Genomic DNA, 18,514 nt, shown 5'->3' on the forward strand with positions numbered 1-18,514 from the left:
CACCCAAGCAGCTGATGCTTCTACTAGGGGCTGAGGCCCCTATGATATCTATGCAGCCTGCAGACTTACCGCCCTCCAGCCCTCCCCACTTCAATAGACCCAAGGGCAAGGAAAGGAAAACAAGCACAAGCAACTACCAGCAGGACAGCAGTAGGGCCATATCTCACCTGGTCACCATAGCTCACCCAAGCACTGGATGCTTATACCGGGGGCTGAGGCCCCTATGACATCTCTGCAGCCTGCAGACTCACCGCCCTCCAGCCCCCGCCCCCCACTTCAATAGACCCAAGGGCAAGGAGAGGAAAACAAGCACAAGCAACTACCAGGACAGCAGTAGGGCCATATCTCACCAGGTCACCACAGCACACCCAAGCAGCTGATGCTTCTACTAGGGGCTGAGGCCCCTATGATATCTCTGCAGCCTGCAGACTCGCCGCCCTCCAGCCCTCCCCACTTCAATGGATCCAAGGGCAAGGAAAGGAAAACAAGCACAAGCAACTACCAGGACAGCAGTAGGGCCATATCTCACCTGGTCACCATAGCTCACCCAAGCAGCTGATGCTTCTACTAGGGGCTGAGGCCCCTATGATATCTCTGCAGCCTGCAGACTCACCGCCCTCCAGCCCTCCCCACTTCAATAGATCCAAGGGCAAGGAAAGGAAAACAAGCACAAGCAACTACCGGCAGGACAGCAGTAGGGCCATATCTCACCAGGTCACCATAGCTCACCCAAGCAGCTGATGCTTCTACTAGGGGCTGAGGCCCCTATGATATCTCTGCAGCCTGCAGACTCACCGCCCTCCAGCCCCCGCCCCCCACTTCAATAGACCCAAGGGCAAGGAGAGGAAAACAAGCACAAGCAACTACCAGCAGGACAGCAGTAGGGCCATATCTCACCTGGTCACCATAGCTCACCCAAGCAGCTGATGCTTCTACTAGGGGCTGAGGCCCCTATGATATCTCTGCAGCCTGCAGACTCACCGCACTCCAGCCCTCCCCACTTCAATGGATCCAAGGGCAAGGAAAGGAAAACAAGCACAAGCAACTACCAGGACAGCAGTAGGGCCATATCTCACCTGGTCACCATAGCTCACCCAAGCAGCTGATGCTTCTACTAGGGGCTGAGGCCCCTATGATATCTCTGCAGCCAGCAGACTCACCGCACTCCAGCCCCCGCCCCCCACTTCAATAGACCCAAGGGCAAGGAAAGGAAAACAAGCACAAGCAACTACCAGGACAGCAGTAGGGCCATATCTCACCTGGTCACCATAGCTCACCCAAGCAGCTGATGCTTCTACTAGGGGCTGAGGCCCCTATGATATCTCTGCAGCCTGCAGACTCACCGCACTCCAGCCCTCCCCACTTCAATAGATCCAAGGGCAATGAATGGAAAACAAGCACAAGCAACTACCAGCAGTGTGGAAAATTAGTACGGTTTGGTAAACATTATCTGCGCCATCTTGCCTTTTCCCCTGATGCCACACTTTTTGTCGTGCGCACCCGCCATTTTAGGTGCCTCGATCAGAACCACCCTCTGCACGCCACTGGCCCCCAGCATAGCCCTTCGCCCTCACAAAGCCCGCACGCTGACAACCCCCCGCTCGCACATGCCTTGGGTCATAAACCCCTCTTCAGCGCAGCTCTGCCTCAGAACCCCATCCTGTTCCCAGCGCGACACCTCCCTTCATTCCTTTCATGGTCCCAGGCCCTTTGATACAAACCCCCTTTCCTGTGTGCCCGTTTGTCTTCCTCGTTCCCAGGCCGACACCTAGCTCTGCAGATACTGTTTATTGCCCCCCCCGTACAGTAGGAAGCTTCCCTCATCAAAGGACCCCCGAGTTGATCAAAGCCCCCACCCTATGAGATCCGATCAAACCCCCGCATTCCGTGAATCGGCGGAATGTCCAGCTGCGCGATAATCATCACCTGTTGTGACCGGGGTGGGGACTTCAACTGTAAATGTTTGTGGGAACGGGCCTGAAGGGGAGATTCAGAGGATGTCCTTTCATACTTCAAAGCATTACAAAGATGTGTTACCTGCAATAAAGATGATGAAAATGTGTATAAGAGGCCAGGCCTCAGAGATGCGGTTAGAGCACCTCGTGACGATACTGGCTGTCTGAACTGATGTGTTCTCCTCCGGAGAGAATAAACCTTGTTTCCTGCTTTCCAGTCTCCAGCGCCTGCCTCTTCATTGATTAATATTTTGTGGGTTAAAGAAGTGATACCGCCGGGCAAATATTGATTGTCCCTGACCTGGTTTTTACAATTGGCGTCCCAAGCGTGGGGCCCATCAGCGACACGTGGATCCAGTGGGAGAGGTCCTGACGACAGAGTGAACGACTGCAACGATCGGGAGAGCTCTTGCCCAATAGACCCTCGTCTGGCAGCCGATCATCCGAACTTCACTAGTTCCGAACAGACCTCTCTCGAGTGATCTACGGTCCTGACTGGGAACCATCAGGAGTGCCGCGAGGAATACGAGGAAAAGAGGACGATCGGGCGCTGGATTCGGAAGATAGGAAACTGTCCATACGGTCCGGGTAAGGTCGTGTAAACACGACGAATTGCGAAACGATTGTTTAATTGACCGGAAAATACTAGTATTACTCTTTGTTAACTTATTTGGAGATTCACTGTCTGCACACGGAGAAACAATAGGCTCTTTCTCTTTGCAAACAGTGAAGGATAGGTAACGCAGCCAGCGTGCCTATCTTTCTCCCCCACTGATATTGATTATTTGTTCACGAATTGTTTTCGGGAGATTTCCCTCTCCCACACTGATTAATTGTTTTTACCCCGAACTACTGTTCGCGGATTGTTTTCTGGAGATTCTCTGTCTGCAAACAGGAAAGAACAGGTTCCCCTTTGCAGATAGTGAAAGGGTAGAGGACGCAGACCTTTTGCGGGCCTACTTATTCTCCCCACTGGTTGTTTATTGATTATTTGATATTGGTTCATGAGGTATTCACTGCCTGCAAACAACGTAGAATAGAAATATTCTGTCTAGTCTTTGCACGCAGTGATAAGATAGGCAGTGCTGACTTTTTGTCCTCGTTGCGAGCCGTCATGTCTGTCTTCTCCCCACTGGTTGGTAGTTGGTTCAGCCCGGACCATTTATTAGAGGTGGACCATCTAGCTCCGCTGGAAGGCACCCCTAATAAAGACATGTTCATAAACTATGGATTAGTTACCATAGCCTATAGTAAGCTGTGGCATAGGTATACCAAAGAAAATCAAGAGAAACAGTGGCCACTGATAGGATCCTTCGATCTTGATATAATAGAAACGTTAGAAATAGCCCTTCGTAATAATAAGACAACGCCTATTATGCTCGACAGTCTCGGTATGTGGCGCAAAGAAGCAATGCAACGAAAGAAAAGAGACGAGGACAGAGTAGGTAAAGGAATATATCGACAGGACAACCCCAGGACACAACGACCCGAAAGTAATCCCCCGACACTACGCGCAGGACGACCAGACTTAGGGCAAAACCAATGTGCTTTTTGTAAATATGCCGGGCACTGGAAAGCCCAATGCCCGACTCTACTGAACGAGAGTAGGAGCAGAGGGCCGACAGGAATAACAGGCCGGCAGAAAGGGAAAAGGCGCGAGACAAAGATGAATCAGACTGACATGGAGAGGCCAGATAGAACCACCACATTTGATTATGCCCGATGGCACAGATTTCGCCAGGCCGATTTAGATCGAACAACGCTAAGACAAGAAACCCAGTCTAGCTCTAAATTACCCGGTAGCGAACCCTGTACTACCGCTACTGTTCCCTAACACAAAACAAAAGAAAAGCCACCCTTTTCGGATAACTTACAGAAACAATACACAGAGTAGTCTCGGACAGATTAGTATACATTCCATTAATGAACTCAAACTTCGAGTGCAATGGGACTGATTACTCTCTGCTGCCCCCCCACTCTGTAAAAAGAAAGGAGCAATTACAGGCATGCATAGACAACCCCTCATTACCCAGACATGCCTGTCCAAACAAAATACCTACCCCCACTCCGGAAGTTCCCGAAATGCCGCAGGTCACCGGTCACGCCCATCCGGAAGGTGAACCACACAGCACGTGTGGGGCGGGGCCTGCTGACAGCCATCGATCGGATCACCAGTGGGATGTCCAGGAGGCACCACGGGCCCGGCATGAAATGGCTGTCCCATCCTCTTCTTCGTGGGGTGGGCTGGGAGGGAGAGGCGACGCGAACGGGCCTCTCCCACCTCCTCGGATAGGAGGCTCCCAGCCCCAGTCTGACCATCACAAATACCTCCGCTGAAATTAGTCCAGGTTGGGCTGGGAGGGAGAGGCGACGCGAACGGGCCTCTCCCACCTCCCCGGATAGGAGGTTTCCCAGCCCCCGGCCCGGCGCCGAAATCCTTCAGCCAGGCGGCGCCCATACTTGCGCAGCACCGAACATACAACAGCGGCGCCCATACTTGCGCAGCACAGAACATGCAACGGTGGCGCCCATATTTGCGCAGCACAGAACATGCAACGGTGGCCATACTTCCGCAGTACAGGACATACGCCGCAGGTGGCCATACTTCCGCAGCACAGGAAATGCACTGCAGGCGGCCATACTTCCGCAGCACAGGACATGGGACTTGTGGAGCACGGGATGTAGAGTGGCCATCATGTATTGTCCGTAAGAGGGAGACGGCGCGAACGAGTCTCCCTCGCCCCCCCGGTGGGGGCACCACAGCTGCACCCTAGCCGAATGTCCTGCTTCCACAACACGGAGTTCCATTTCTTTCACCCCAAAAGGTCTCTTCCACTCTTGCAGACTCAACGAAGGGCGGCTGCTGCAGGGCCTCAAAATGGCGTCTGGGCCCCCTGGAAGGCGGGTCTAGGCCGCTAGAGTAACTTTGACCAGCAATGTAACTCGGACGCTTGCCCACCGGGGCACGAGCCCCCACCTCCGACAGCATCTCCACAGCCTTGAAGATTCTACAAAAGTCCCCGGAGCCCTCGGCCCCTGCAGGCTTCCGGTGAGGGACAACTGCCTTGGTCGCTAACGAAATAACCACGATATAGCCACCCCTTCTGTTAGCACGAGTTTTTGAACTGCCGAAAAGGACTCTGGTCCAACCGCCGGTTGTAGGAAACATTTGTCCCTGATGCTACTTCCGGACTAACCCAGCCCCGCCCAAAATGGCGCCGGTGTCAATGAGAACTTATGAACACCTCGTGGTATTTTTAGTTAATAAAACTTGATATTCTGAGATATGTATATGATCCTTTGTACACTTGACGAAAACGAGGGAGGGTTCACTCGACGAACATGTGAAAGAACCCCGTGAAAAATGTTGTTTTCAATGTACAATTTATTATGATATTATTGTAGCCGATACATCACCTCGCTGGTGACACACGCCCACGGTATGCATATAGGAAATTTGATTGCAACTAGCCTGACCGTGCTTCCAATTATGAAATGAATGCTCCTTGATCCCCCACCTATTGATAGACCTTTTTAGTTTCCTGCAAATGACTAAATAAACCCTTTTTTTAATGTTTTTAATGCTGCAAAATACCCCCCTTTACTGTACGTGCTTCAGCCGTCGCCATGTCCGGCCAAATACGATTACACCCTCATATCTACATGCTGAACGATTGTGCAAATAAAGGTTTTCCAAACTATGAATAGGTATTGCATGCTTTTTTAAATATGGGATCAGCGGGAGAGTTTTTCTGTGCACCCTGCTTTGCTCTCTCTTTAAGGTTATTAGAAGATGGTTGCCCAGCCCCGGATGAAGGATCGAATCTAAGACACGATACTCTGCCTCCAAGTATGCGACTGGCTTAGGAACTAACGCATGGAGAAGGACCTCGACTTCTGAGGATGGGTAAAGTGAAGCGGTGTAAATGATGGAATGTTATAAAGGTACGGTACTTAAAGGTACTAGGGAACAAAGTTGGCCGAAGAACTGATATGCCTTAGAACATCACAACGTTGAAAGAGATATAAGGACCCCGATAGCTAGATACACTTACCAACTAGATACCTCGCACTAAGTGCTTCTGATCTTTTAACGTTTCCCTACACACGGCCTATAAGGACACACTGCCCCCCTGGCTTCAGAAACCAAGACCCCAGGGGTTCTATCCCGAGGAGATAAGACGAGTACGAGGTAAGTAAAGGACTTTCGTACCCATGCATTGGATATGCTCGAATGTTGTCCCCCTCCCTTCCCCTCTCTTTCTCCCTCTACAGGTTACATTGGAATCACGACTGAGGTATGGTGAAGATCTGAAGCCTCGCCATGTCTGATACATGAAGCGGACTAACGCTGCAAGGTGGCACCTAAGCACACCCACAAACTGCTCTTGTAACGAAAGAGCCAATAAGTTGTATGATATGATAAAACACGGTCACCCCTAATCCGTGTTGCGTGAATGGGCACGTGTCACGTATGTCTGAAACTATGCCGTGTTGCGTGAATGGGCACGTGTCACGTATGTCTGAAACTACGAGAAAATGTTTTTGTGTGACTGAAGCGTTGACTTAACTGGTCAAAAGACCGAGAATGCAAGAAGTGCGACACAATGGTGCCCTTTTTTTTACTCAATGCATGTCCCCTGTACCCGTCCTAATGCTCGTCCGTCCCAAACTGCATGCTTTCGAAATTCTAACACAGACCCGTAATGTTTCATGTTGTGTAATGCGCTGAATAGCCTATCTTAATACACGGCCGCTCCCCATGTCGCACGTGTACTATTTAGCCTATTGTTGCACATCTCTCTCTCTCTCTCTCTCTCTCTCTCTCTCTCTCTCTCTCTCTCTCTCTCTCCCTCTCCCTCCTCCACACTCCCACTCTTCCGAACGACTAGCACCTAAATTGGCAAACCGCCACTCCTAGTGCACCACCCAATTGGCTCCAAATACCGCAAGTATTTGCACAAAAATTGTCCTAAATAAAATCACCCTGATGCCGTGTCACTACCTCTCCTTTCTGCTAAAAATTGATGAAACAGAGAATTGGCCATAAGGGAAAGGACAGGTAAGACGACTGAGGTTCCCTAATCTGACCCGTAATAAGGGAACTACACGTCAGTGGCTTCTATAAAAAAATGCCTCAGATAACGCGACCTTCCCCGTCCCGAATTGTCGCAATCCCCAAACAGTAAAGGTGATCGAAACATCCCCATCTTCCCAGAACGCCCCCAGTTTTGTATCAGCTGCCCCAGACGAGATTTTTAAAAATGTCCCTCACCCCCGGTTGTAAGAGAAGGGGTCGACTTACGACTAACACAGGCCAGCCGTTGTTCCTAGAAATGATTTGTTGATAAGCAAGCTACCGAGTTTAGAATTCGAGAAATGTCACTGAACGCTTACCAACTGAACTGTGGCCTTCTGCTAGATAACGCCCTTATGACACAAAGCAAGACGATAGTCCCTCACCACAGTTTGCTATGTCCCTAGTTGTTCTCCATAAGACCCCGGTTTTTAATGAAGTAGTCGGGTTATAAGAAGCTATGTAGGAACTAGAATGATGTTTGCAAAGTTAAGATTAGACCGAAATGAAGAAATTGTTGCAATGAACCCTGTTGAAAGTAAAATGTTTAGCTGAGAGGTAGGATGCATTGATAGAATGGAAAATTGTTTAGCCTATGTTCATTCCTCAGAAAGATACCTATCAGACCATGGTGATAGCACGTTGCACTTCTTCGCGAAATATAAAGCCCTGGAGAACGGTATAACTTTGTAAGGCTCGTACTAGGAAGGTGGGTCTCTGTCAGAAGAACTGACGTAACCGTAATAAACAAAATGCAATAAAAAGGTACCAGATCTCGTACCACGACAATGAATGTAACACCAACAAACACCAAAGAAATAGTTACGAAGGAAAGTTATAGAAAATCCAACAAGCCCATCATCAATTATTTATATGTTGGTTGTGAACCCCAATGTAACGGATGTTTCTCATTTGCTTGGAGCTGGGAGAGAAATAGACTTATGTGATTACCTTCCTCTGCCACTTCTCTAAAGACTGTCTTTTCAAACTCATTTAAGGGTACCACTGTCGGAGGAGAAAGAGACCGGATGTGGGAGCACGCGGCCTGACTACAGACCGTGGAACATCTGCGACATTGGCCAAGGCGAGACCGCGACAGTAAGGAGTTGCAGGACGTGGCACTGTTTCCGACAAAATGAGAGGAAAGGGCTGACTTGATGCCCCTGCTCGAAGTTCAACGTGTGCCGAAAAGTCCCCGCTCTCTGAACTCGGTCATGAGCCCGCCTACCTGAAATTTTCCGTCCCCCTGGTCTGTTCCCGATCTGGCCCTGCTCCATCCCCCTTTTTCTCCGACCTTCCCTAAGGACTACTCACACACACACACTTCTTCCACCTGAACTTTTTGACAATCGACTCAAAAGGACACAGGGCGAAAAGGACCTTTTTGACCAGAAAAGGGAGGAAAAGGTCATGCCCTGCGACGTGGGACCTAGAATAGAGCTGGACCCATAGCTCCACCGCCGGTGCTCCACAGTGCCAACAGAAAATGACAAAGAATGCTGAGAACTCACTAACTTCGAACAATGACACCCTTGATTATTGTTTTTACTACGTCTCATTTCTCTCCCAGCCACCATTGTATTGATTATACTCCAACCAAATATGAACAGAACTTACATATGTAATAACCTATCAGTTCACATTCCGAATGACTATAAGCTTCTATGAAATGTACTCAATGCTCTCACTACAGAATCGTTTTTGTCCGATATTGCATTACTATGACTTTCCTGCAAACTAATTTTTATCGATAAACCCGCCTCCTAAGACGAAAGATTTTAAATGTAGTGTTTATAGCTCCTTCACCTGGGTTCCTACTTCTTTACTTATGACCACCACAGTAGACATGGATAGGAAATAGGCCAGCAAGATGTCTTGGATATGTTAAAGGGAGGACTGTGGAAAATTAGTACGGTTTGGTAAACATTATCTGCGCCATCTTGCCTTTTCCCCTGATGCCACACTTTTTGTTGTGCGCACCCGCCATTTTAGGTGCCTCGATCAGAACCACCCTCTGCACGCCACTGGCCCCCAGCATAGCCCTTCGCCCTCACAAAGCCCGCACGCTGACAACCCCCCGCTCGCACATGCCTTGGGTCATAAACCCCTCTTCAGCGCAGCTCTGCCTCAGAACCCCATCCTGTTCCCAGCGCGACACCTCCCTTCATTCCTTTCATGGTCCCAGGCCCTTTGATACAAACCCCCTTTCCTGTGTGCCCGTTTGTCTTCCTCGTTCCCAGGCCGACACCTAGCTCTGCAGATACTGTTTATTGCCCCCCCGTACAGTAGGAACCTTCCCTCATCAAAGGACCCCCGAGTTGATCAAAGCCCCCACCCTATGAGATCCGATCAAACCCCCGCATTCCGTGAATCGGCGGAATGTCCAGCTGCGCGATAATCATCACCTGTTGTGACCGGGGTGGGGAATTCAACTGTAAATGTGTGTGGGAACGGGCCTGAAGGGGAGATTCAGAGGATGTCCTTTCATACTTCAAAGCATTACAAAGATGTGTTACCTGCAATAAAGATGATGAAAATGTGTATAAGAGGCCAGGCCTCAGAGATGCGGTTAGAGCACCTCGTGACGATACTGGCTGTCTGAACTGATGTGTTCTCCTCCGGAGAGAATAAACCTTGTTTCCTGCTTTCCAGTCTCCAGCGCCTGCCTCTTCATTGATTAATATTTTGTGGGTTAAAGAGGCGATACCGCCGGGAAAATATTGATTGTCCCTGACCTGGTTTTTACAGCAGGGCCATTCTTCTTTGACCCCAGTGATTCTCCAGCAAACCCTTCCCATCCACCCCCACCTCCGTGCTCCCCCTCCTGAGCAGAACCAAGAGTTTTAGGGGTTGTTACTGAGTGGCCTGAGAGAATGTCAGCATTGACCACAGAGAGTAATTCTGACGCCCCGGGGTTCAACATTAATCGGGTGCCATAAAATACACCCATTGGAAGTATTTCTCCTTCAGTGTGGAATAACGTGGATTTTGATGCTTTTCACACCAGATTCCAGGTGCCCTGGTAAACACCGGACCCATTTCCCTCTGTTAACTCCTGGCACTTTTGACCTGCCAAAATGTTATCTGATGCGCAAACCTTATTGCACCCAGTGACTTACATTCGGGATAATCCCGCCCATTTATAATCCCAATCCCTGCACAGGAGATCAGCGGTTCGGCAGGGACCGGGTTTAACTGGCAGCTTGCATTCAGGCCTCTCGGCGCTCAGTGGGGAGGGCCCGGTGAATGTGGGGTATTTATTGCACCTCATTATCCCCCCATAATCCCTCTCATCTTCACAAATTATCAGGTGTGCTAGTTAAGACCCAATTAACCGAGTCATTGGTAATACGGGCCCAGGCGTCCATTGGCACAGATTCCAGTGCAGAGCTCTGGGTGGGCCAGTGCTTAATTTGCACCTGTGGTTTCCGGAGCTCGGCACCAGCACTTAATTTGTTTCCGGTACTCGGCAGGGCACTTAATTGTCAACACCACAATATTGACATTCTGCCACATGATGGGCGGCTCGTCTAATTTAGAGATGAGAAGAACAAAGGTTGTTTATGACTACAATATACATGAAAAGTTACTAATGCCTGCCTCCCAAGCCATGCCTTTATCTTTGAGGAGCTGGAATGAACTGAACTGTATTACTTGCAGGCGGGAGAGATGGTTAGTAGTTTTTTGGCAGCAGTGACAGGGGCGATGGGTGTGGTGCAAGCTGCAGTGGCCTCCTGGTCAGAGTCCTGGACCTTCTTATTTTACAAATTAAGCACTGTGGGCCCTTCACCCTCTGCACCTCCTTGAAGCTTCCAAAGTACATGTCAGCAAGAAACAAGCTCCCGCCAGAGCTCACAGCCCTTTCTTTTCTTTGGAAAAAGTAAGATTAAGCAATTCCATTCAAGAATGTTGCAAATTAAAAAGCCTCCATGAAGGAAACTTCTCTCGGTGAGATACAGATCCAGTCTGCAGGTCTCCTAGAGTGCAGGTAGACAATCATCATCAGCCGCGCCAGTAGTGTAGTGGTATCATGCAAGATTCCCATTCTTGCGACCCGGGTTCGATTCCAGGCTGGCGCATGCACTTTTAATCCACTGTCTTCAAAAACAATTTACAATTTTAGTTTGATTTTTGCATTCATTTGTTATTTTTATTCAAGAATAAGAGAACAGGTTATTGACATCTGACCCTGAAACTTTGTTATGGGATGCTTTACGCTGTAGTGCGCACATTGTCAACACATGCTAATAACAAGAACCCCGTAAACCTGCTCTGAAGTTGATGTGCATCGAGTTTACGGAATGATGATGTTTCTGAATTAAAAGATTCCGACTTTAACACACGTACTCTAAATACATATGGCGTAGTAAATTGTTGCTGTCGCCAGCTTAGCATATTTATCGGGGAATAAGTTCTTCAAGTTAAGTTCCGATATTAAAGTTCTTTACCCGATCATCTGAATTCAAACTTATTAATCCGCGAGCTAAAGTTTTTTTACTTATTAATTTTGTCATAAGATGTTTGATAGGGTGCTGTTATGATCTAGAAAGGTATTTCCAATTTGTAAGACTGTTAATGTATATAAACTTCAACCATTTTTTTTAGATTTGTTCTTTCAAAGTTTTATATTTTAGTTATTTATTATTATTATTATTATTGGATTTTATAAAGCGCGTAGTCACCCGTAAGTATCCCAGCGCTAAGATCCGATCTGACCAGAGGGAGGCTCAGGAGGGTGGGGGGGGGGGGGGGGGGGAAAGAAGATCAGGGGAACAAGTGTGTCTTGAGCCGTTTCCTAAAACGGAGGTAGTCAGGTTCCATCCTAAGGTCCCGGGGGAGGGAGTTCCATAGACGGCCCGTATTGACGGAGAAACGCCGTCCGCCCGTACGCACCTTCTTCACTCTAGGGATAGTGACTAGGTTTTCATGGTCCGAACGAAGGGCTCTCAAGGCTTTATAGGGCCTGATGAATTTGTTTAGAATAGGGGGTCCTTTGTCCTGTAAGATTTTATGTGACAGGCAAAGAGACTTGAAAGCCACTCTCTCTCTCACTGGGAGCCAGTGGAGCTGCCTCAAGGCTGGTTTAGCGGAGGATCTCGCCGGGGTGTTAGTGAGAATCCTGGCTGCAGTGTTCTGGATTCTCTGCAGTTTGTTGAAAGTTGCCTCGGGAGCGCCAAGATAAATGGCGTTACTAAAATCCAGCCTTGATATAATAAGGCCTTGGATTATTAATTTCTGGGAAATGGGAGGGAGCAGGGGCAGAATCTTTCTGATAGCTTTAAGGAGCCCAAAGCAAGTCCCGGCGATTTTTGTGGCTTGTGTCGCGAAGGTCAGATCTTTTTCAATCCATATTCCCAGACTTTTAACCTCAGACTTGGGAGTAGGGGGTACGCCTAAAACCGGGGGCCAGATGTTCTGCGGGAGAGAGAGCCCTTTCTGGCCAAGGAGGAGAATGTCCGTCTATGAACCGTTAAGTTTCAAAGATGACCTATTCATCCCGCCTTGAATTTCTACTGGGTAGGAGTGTTCTGCTTAATTCAGATACTCTGTCCATCACCACCCACTTTTTGAATCGTTTTGGCCACCACAAGTGTGGAAGGGTATGCTCAGATGTGAGTCCCTTGCTCACTGCACCATCAGGATTCAAGCAAGCCGGGCCGAAGACGGCTGTAATGCCAGAAACCGGTCCCCGGAAGCTTGTTTCCTTTCCAGTAAAGAATTGGCTTGGTAGTTTGGTCTGCCCTGTTCCCATGATGCACTGGGCCAGGGTCAGACTCATTTGCATGTAGCCAGGTTCTGAACTGGGATGGTGCAGTGAGCTAAAAAACGGTGATGGATCAAGCCCTGATCTTTTGACTGGGTAGGAGTGTTCTGCTTAATTCAGAAACTCTGTCCATCACCACCCACTTTTTGAATCGTTTTGGCCACCACAAGTGTGGAAGGGTATGCTCAGATGTGAGTCCCTTGCTCACTGCACCATCAGGATTCAAGCAAGCCGGGCCGAAGACGGCTGTAATGCCAGAAACCGGTCCCCGGAAGCTTGTTTCCTTTCCAGTAAAGAATTGGCTTGGTAGTTTGGTCTGCCCTGTTCCCATGATGCACTGGGCCAGGGTCAGACTAATTTGCATGTAGCCAGATTCTGAACTGGGATGGTGCAGTGAGCTAAAAAACGGTGATGGATCAAGCCCTGATCTTTTGACTGGGTAGGAGTGTTCTGCTTAATTCAGATACTCTGTCCATCACCACCCACTTTTTGAATCGTTTTGGCCACCACAAGTGTGGAAGGGTATGCTCAGATGTGAGTCCCTTGCTCACTGCACCATCAGGATTCAAGCAAGCCGGGCCGAAGACGGCTGTAATGCCAGAAACCGGTCCCCGGAAGCTTGTTTCCTTTCCAGTAAAGAATTGGCTTGGTGGAGAAGTGTGGCTCAGGGGTTAGAGGCAGCAGACCCGGAAGCTGAGATCAGTCCTGGACCTGGGTTCAATTCCCCGCCTCAGCGGGGTCTTGGGCTAAAAATTCCACGGACTCGATAATTCTCGCCTCGGTGCCTCCTTGACTCACGGGTTCACACTCTGCGACTCTGGGCAATAGCTTGCTTAATCTCCACAACGGCCCCTCGCAGTGGGATGCCTGACTTTCACCTTGTGGATACCCTGCTATCTCACAGGGGAATACCAGGAAGGGTTCCCTAAGCAAGCGCCGGGAAACCCACTGCGGGTAGCTGTGCGCTATATAAGCTCAACTACATTTACATTTACATGAACTGGGATGGTGCAGTGAGCTAAAAAACGGTGATGGATCAAGCCCTGATCTTTTGACTGGGTAGGAGTGTTCTGCTTAATTCAGATACTCTGTCCATCACCACCCACTTTTTGAATTGAATTTCTACCAGACAGTTGTAAAGGTCTGATGGTTCCTGGTTCGGGTGAGATAGGGACACCACTAGTTGTGTATCATCAGCATAGCTGATGATTCTCACCCCGAACGGTGTAACAACCTCCTCCAAAGGGGACATGTAGATATTAAATAATGTCGGGCTTAATGATGAGCCCTGGGGCACACCACATTGGAGGAGGGTTTCGGGGGAGCGGGCGTCATTCTCCCAGACCTGAAAGGAACGGTGGTCGAGGAATGATTTGAACCAGTTCAGAGCCATGCCCTCAACACCGATGTTCTTAAGTCGCTCGATCAGCACCTGATGGTTGACAGTATCAAAGGCCGCGCTGAGGTCCAGGAGGATCACTGCCACTGATCCTCCTGCATCTAACAGGGCTCTGGCCTCCTCCACTGCTGCGAGCAGGGCGATGTCAGTGCCCTGCCCTGGGCGGAATCCAGTTTGTGAACATCTGAGCAAGTTGTTGGTTTCCAGATATTGCGACAGTTTTTTATTCACTAGTCTTTCCGCAATTTTGCTGGTACCGGGGAGAAGAGAAATTGGCCTGTAATTGGCCAGCTCCGAAGGGTCCAAGGAAAGTTTTTTCATTAATGCCTTCACAACTGCCGCTTTCCAGCCTGTAGGGACTTTACCTTGAAGCAGTGAGGTATTGATGAGGTGCGTGAGGGGGGGGGGGCGATGGTGAGGGCCACTTTTTTCAAAATGCGTAGAGGGACCGGGTCCCTAGGAGAGCCGCTTTTGATAGAATCCAAAGAAGCTAAAACCTCTTCAATGCTGACTGGCCCAAGGGAGCTTAAATGGGGAGTGGTGTGGTTTAAGCTCATACCGATTTCTTCAGCCGTACTAGAGTCAACGGCCGGGAGGGAAACGAGGATATTCTGAATCTTCTCCTCGAAAAATTTGGCCAGTTTGGTACATTTCTCTTCGTCTGCCTTGGGATCAGGCGGAAGCTTTGGAGCCGAGTCTGGGACTTTCAAAAGTTCTTTTAGAATGGTGAACGTTTCTTTAGCAGAACAGGAGGAGTTGGCTATTCTTTCCTGGATGAAAGTATTCTTAGTGTTGCGCAGAGCGATTTTATAGTTTTTTAGGCAGGTGCGAAATGCGGCTTTTTTAACAGTTGCTTTATCTTTTCTCCAAGATCGTTCTGCTCTCTTGCACTCCTTCCGGAGGAGATTAAGCTCGGGAGTGTACCAGGGAGCTGGGGTCACTCTTTTAATTCGCTTAAGGGTGGTGGTTTTAGGAAGGAGTTGGTCCAATGACGAGGTGAGCCAAGAGTTGTACTGATTGTCTGCAGTGGCTGGGTCAGAGGTCTGGGCAGGGGTGGACGCCATAAGAGCAGATGCCCATGTATCTGGTGAAAGTTTGTGCCATCGTCTGTCTGAGACCCAAGTTTTGATTTGTTGGTTGGGTGGAGTAGGCAGGTGCCAAAAGATGGGTACGAGGAAGTGGTCAGTCCAGGGAAGGGGGAGAGGGGGACCGGTGGTGAGGGATGCTATGGTGGTGAAAACGGGGTCCAGGAGGTGTCCTTTGTCATGAGTGGGTTCAGAGTTGACTAATCGTATCTCAAATGACGTGAGATCAGCCAAAAGTTCGGACATGATTGAGTCACTGGGGTCTAGAAGATGAAGGTTGAGGTCTCCCACAACGAGAAAGTTGGGAGCGATAGTTGCTATTTGGGTAATAGTGTCCATAAAGGTACAGGGGAATTTACCTGGGGTTCCCGGCGGGCGGTAAATCAGTAGCCCCGATAAGGAGTGTAGAGGGGATATTTGTAACATGAAATGGCAGCTTTCGCAGTCGGTGATGTTGGCATCCCTTGTTCTACACAGAAGTGAATCTCTATAGATTATAGCCAGGCCACCTCATCTGCCGAGGGGTCTGTTTTGATATTGAATTTGGTATCCTGGAGGCAGGGTGTCAATGATGTCAGACTCGGACCAGGAGGTAAGCCACGTTTCCGTGAGGAACAGAACGTCGAATCCATGGTCACTAATCAGAAGATTGATTTCATGGGAGTGTTTGGGTAGGGACCGGCAGTTGAGAAGGCCAAGCCGTGTGCTGTTCTCTCCTGCAATGTTGGTGGGGGCGGGATTACACATATCACACTTGGTGAAGGGTATTCCACCTGGGTGGAGATAGTTGCATGCAGGGTTTTTGGAAGAGTTGAGTGCGAGGAGACTGTCTCTAGTATAGACTAATCGTCCATCTGGGGATTTGGGCAGAGTGGCTGGGCCTGGGTCCGGTAGGGCCCGGACGGGCCCAGACGGGCATGCCTTAGGCGCGCCTTCGGCACACAGACGGCGCGCCCGCAGCGCCCGTCCGCTGCGCGTACATGTGGTGCACATGTTTTATAGGCGTAATAGGGGGGTGTGGCCTCGTCGGAGGTGGGCGTGTCAGCAAGACAAGCTCTCTCGCTAATGGCGGCAAAGCACCAAAATACAACCCCGCCGCAGCGTTAAGATCGGCTGCGCGGGTGTCACTAGTTGAAGTGAGCTGTCCCACCAGAGTGTGAGCGAGTGGAGACAGGTAGGATTATTTTTTAAAATAGCACACAATACGTTTTAAAAATAAAATTTTTACACAGAGCTCCCGGCTGCGCCTCAGGAGTAGAAGGATCTGCTCTAAGCTAGTAATCAGCTCGTTATGTAGGGTGGGGGGGCGTGGCCTCGTCGGAGGTGGGCGTGTCAGCAAGACAGGCTCTCTCGCTAATGGCGGCAAAGCACCAAAATACAACCACGCCGCAGCGTTAAGATCGGCTGCGCGGGTGTCACTAGTTGAAGTGAGCTGTCCCACCAGAGTGTGAGCGAGTGGAGACAGGTAGGATTATTTTTTTTAAATAGCACACAACACGTTTTAAAAATACAATTTTTACACAGAGCTCCCGGCTGCGCCTCAGGAGTAGAAGGATCTGCTCTAAGCTAGTAATCAGCTTGTTATGTAGGGTGGGGGGGCGTTGCCTCGTCGGAGGTGGGCGTGTCAGCAAGACAGGCTCTCTCGCTAATGGCAGCAAAGCACCAAAATACAACCCCGCCGCAGCGTTAAGATCGGCTGCGCGGGTGTCACTAGTTGTAGTGAGCTGTCCCACCAGAGTGTGAGCGAGTGGAGACAGGTAGGATTGTTTTTTAAAATAGCACACAATACGTTTTAAAAATACAATTTTTACACAGAGCTCCCGGCTGCGCCTCAGGAGTAGAAGGATCTGCTCTAAGCTAGTAATCAGCTCGTTATGTAGGGTGGGGGGGCGTGGCCTCGTCGGAGGTGGGCGTGTCAGCAAGACAGGCTCTCTCGCTAATGGCGGCAAAGCACCAAAATACAACCCCGCCGCAGCGTTAAGATCGGCTGCGCGGGTGTCACTAGTTGAAGTGAGCTGTCCCACCAGAGTGTGAGCGAGTGGAGACAGGTAGGATTATTTTTTTTAAATAGCACACAATACGTTTTAAAAATACAATTTTTACACAGAGCTCCCGGCTGCGCCTCAGGAGTAGAAGGATCTACTCTAAGCTAGTAATCAGCTTGTTATGTAGGGTGGGGGGGCGTTGCCTCGTCGGAGGTGGGCGTGTCAGCAAGACAGGCTCTCTCGCTAATGGCAGCAAAGCACCAAAATACAACCCCGCCGCAGCGTTAAGATCGGCTGCGCGGGTGTCACTAGTTGAAGTGAGCTGTCCCACCAGAGTGTGAGCGAGTGGAGACAGGTAGGATTCTTTTTTTAAAATAGCAAACAATACGTTTTAAAAATAAAATTTTTACACAGAGCTCCCAGCTGCGCCTCAGGAGTAGAAGGATCTGCTCTAAGCTAGTAATCAGCTCGTTATGTAGGGTGGGGGGCGTGGCCTCGTCGGAGGTGGGCGTGTCAGCAAGACAGGCTCTCTCGCTAATGGCGGCAAAGCACCAAAATACAACCCCGCCGCAGCGTTAAGATCGGCTGCGCGGGTGTCACTAGTTGAAGTGAGCTGTCCCACCAGAGTGTGAGCGAGGGGAGACAGGTAGGATTATTTTTTAAAATAGCACACAATACGTTTTAAAAATACAATTTTTACACAGAGCTCCCGGCTGCGCCTCAGGAGTAGAAGGATCTGCTCTAAGCTAGTAATCAGCTCGTTATGTAGGGTGGGGGGGCGTGGCCTAGTCGGAGGTGGGCGTGTCAGCAAGACAGGCTCTCTCGCTAATGGCGGCAAAGCACCAAAATACAACCCCGCCGCAGCGTTAAGATCGGCTGCGCGGGTGTCACTAGTTGAAGTGAGCTGTCCCACCAGAGTGTGAGCGAGTGGAGACAGGTAGGATTATTTTTTAAAATAGCACACAATACGTTTTAAAAATACAATTTTTACACAGAGCTCCCGGCTGCGCCTCAGGAGTAGAAGCAGTTCATATGTAGCACAAACTCGATCCGAAAATATTAGAGCAATTTAAATGAGCACCAGTTACATTACAAAAGCACACAGAGGTGTAGCGCAGCAGCCAGAGTGACTAACTCTGGAATGCGGGGCTCTCGGTACAGTAGGCAGCTGAGTTCAGCGTCATGTTACTCTGGGGGACAGCTCTCTGGATGGCCCCAGCTCAGCTCAGCATCATGTTACTCTGGGGAT

The 18,514-nt window shown here is 49.6% G+C and overlaps 1 non-coding gene across 1 annotated transcript; it reads left to right on the forward strand.

The window, feature by feature from the left end:
* The first annotated feature begins 11,040 nt into the window (after positions 1-11,040).
* TRNAG-CCC (transfer RNA glycine (anticodon CCC)) lies at positions 11,041-11,111 on the forward strand. Its single transcript has one exon. It is a non-coding gene; the product is annotated as a tRNA-Gly (tRNA).
* The last annotated feature ends 7,403 nt before the right edge of the window (positions 11,112-18,514 follow it).

Source organism: Lissotriton helveticus, chromosome 1_2 (genome assembly GCF_964261635.1).
Source record: "Lissotriton helveticus chromosome 1_2, aLisHel1.1, whole genome shotgun sequence".
Lineage (NCBI taxonomy): Eukaryota > Metazoa > Chordata > Amphibia > Caudata > Salamandridae > Lissotriton > Lissotriton helveticus.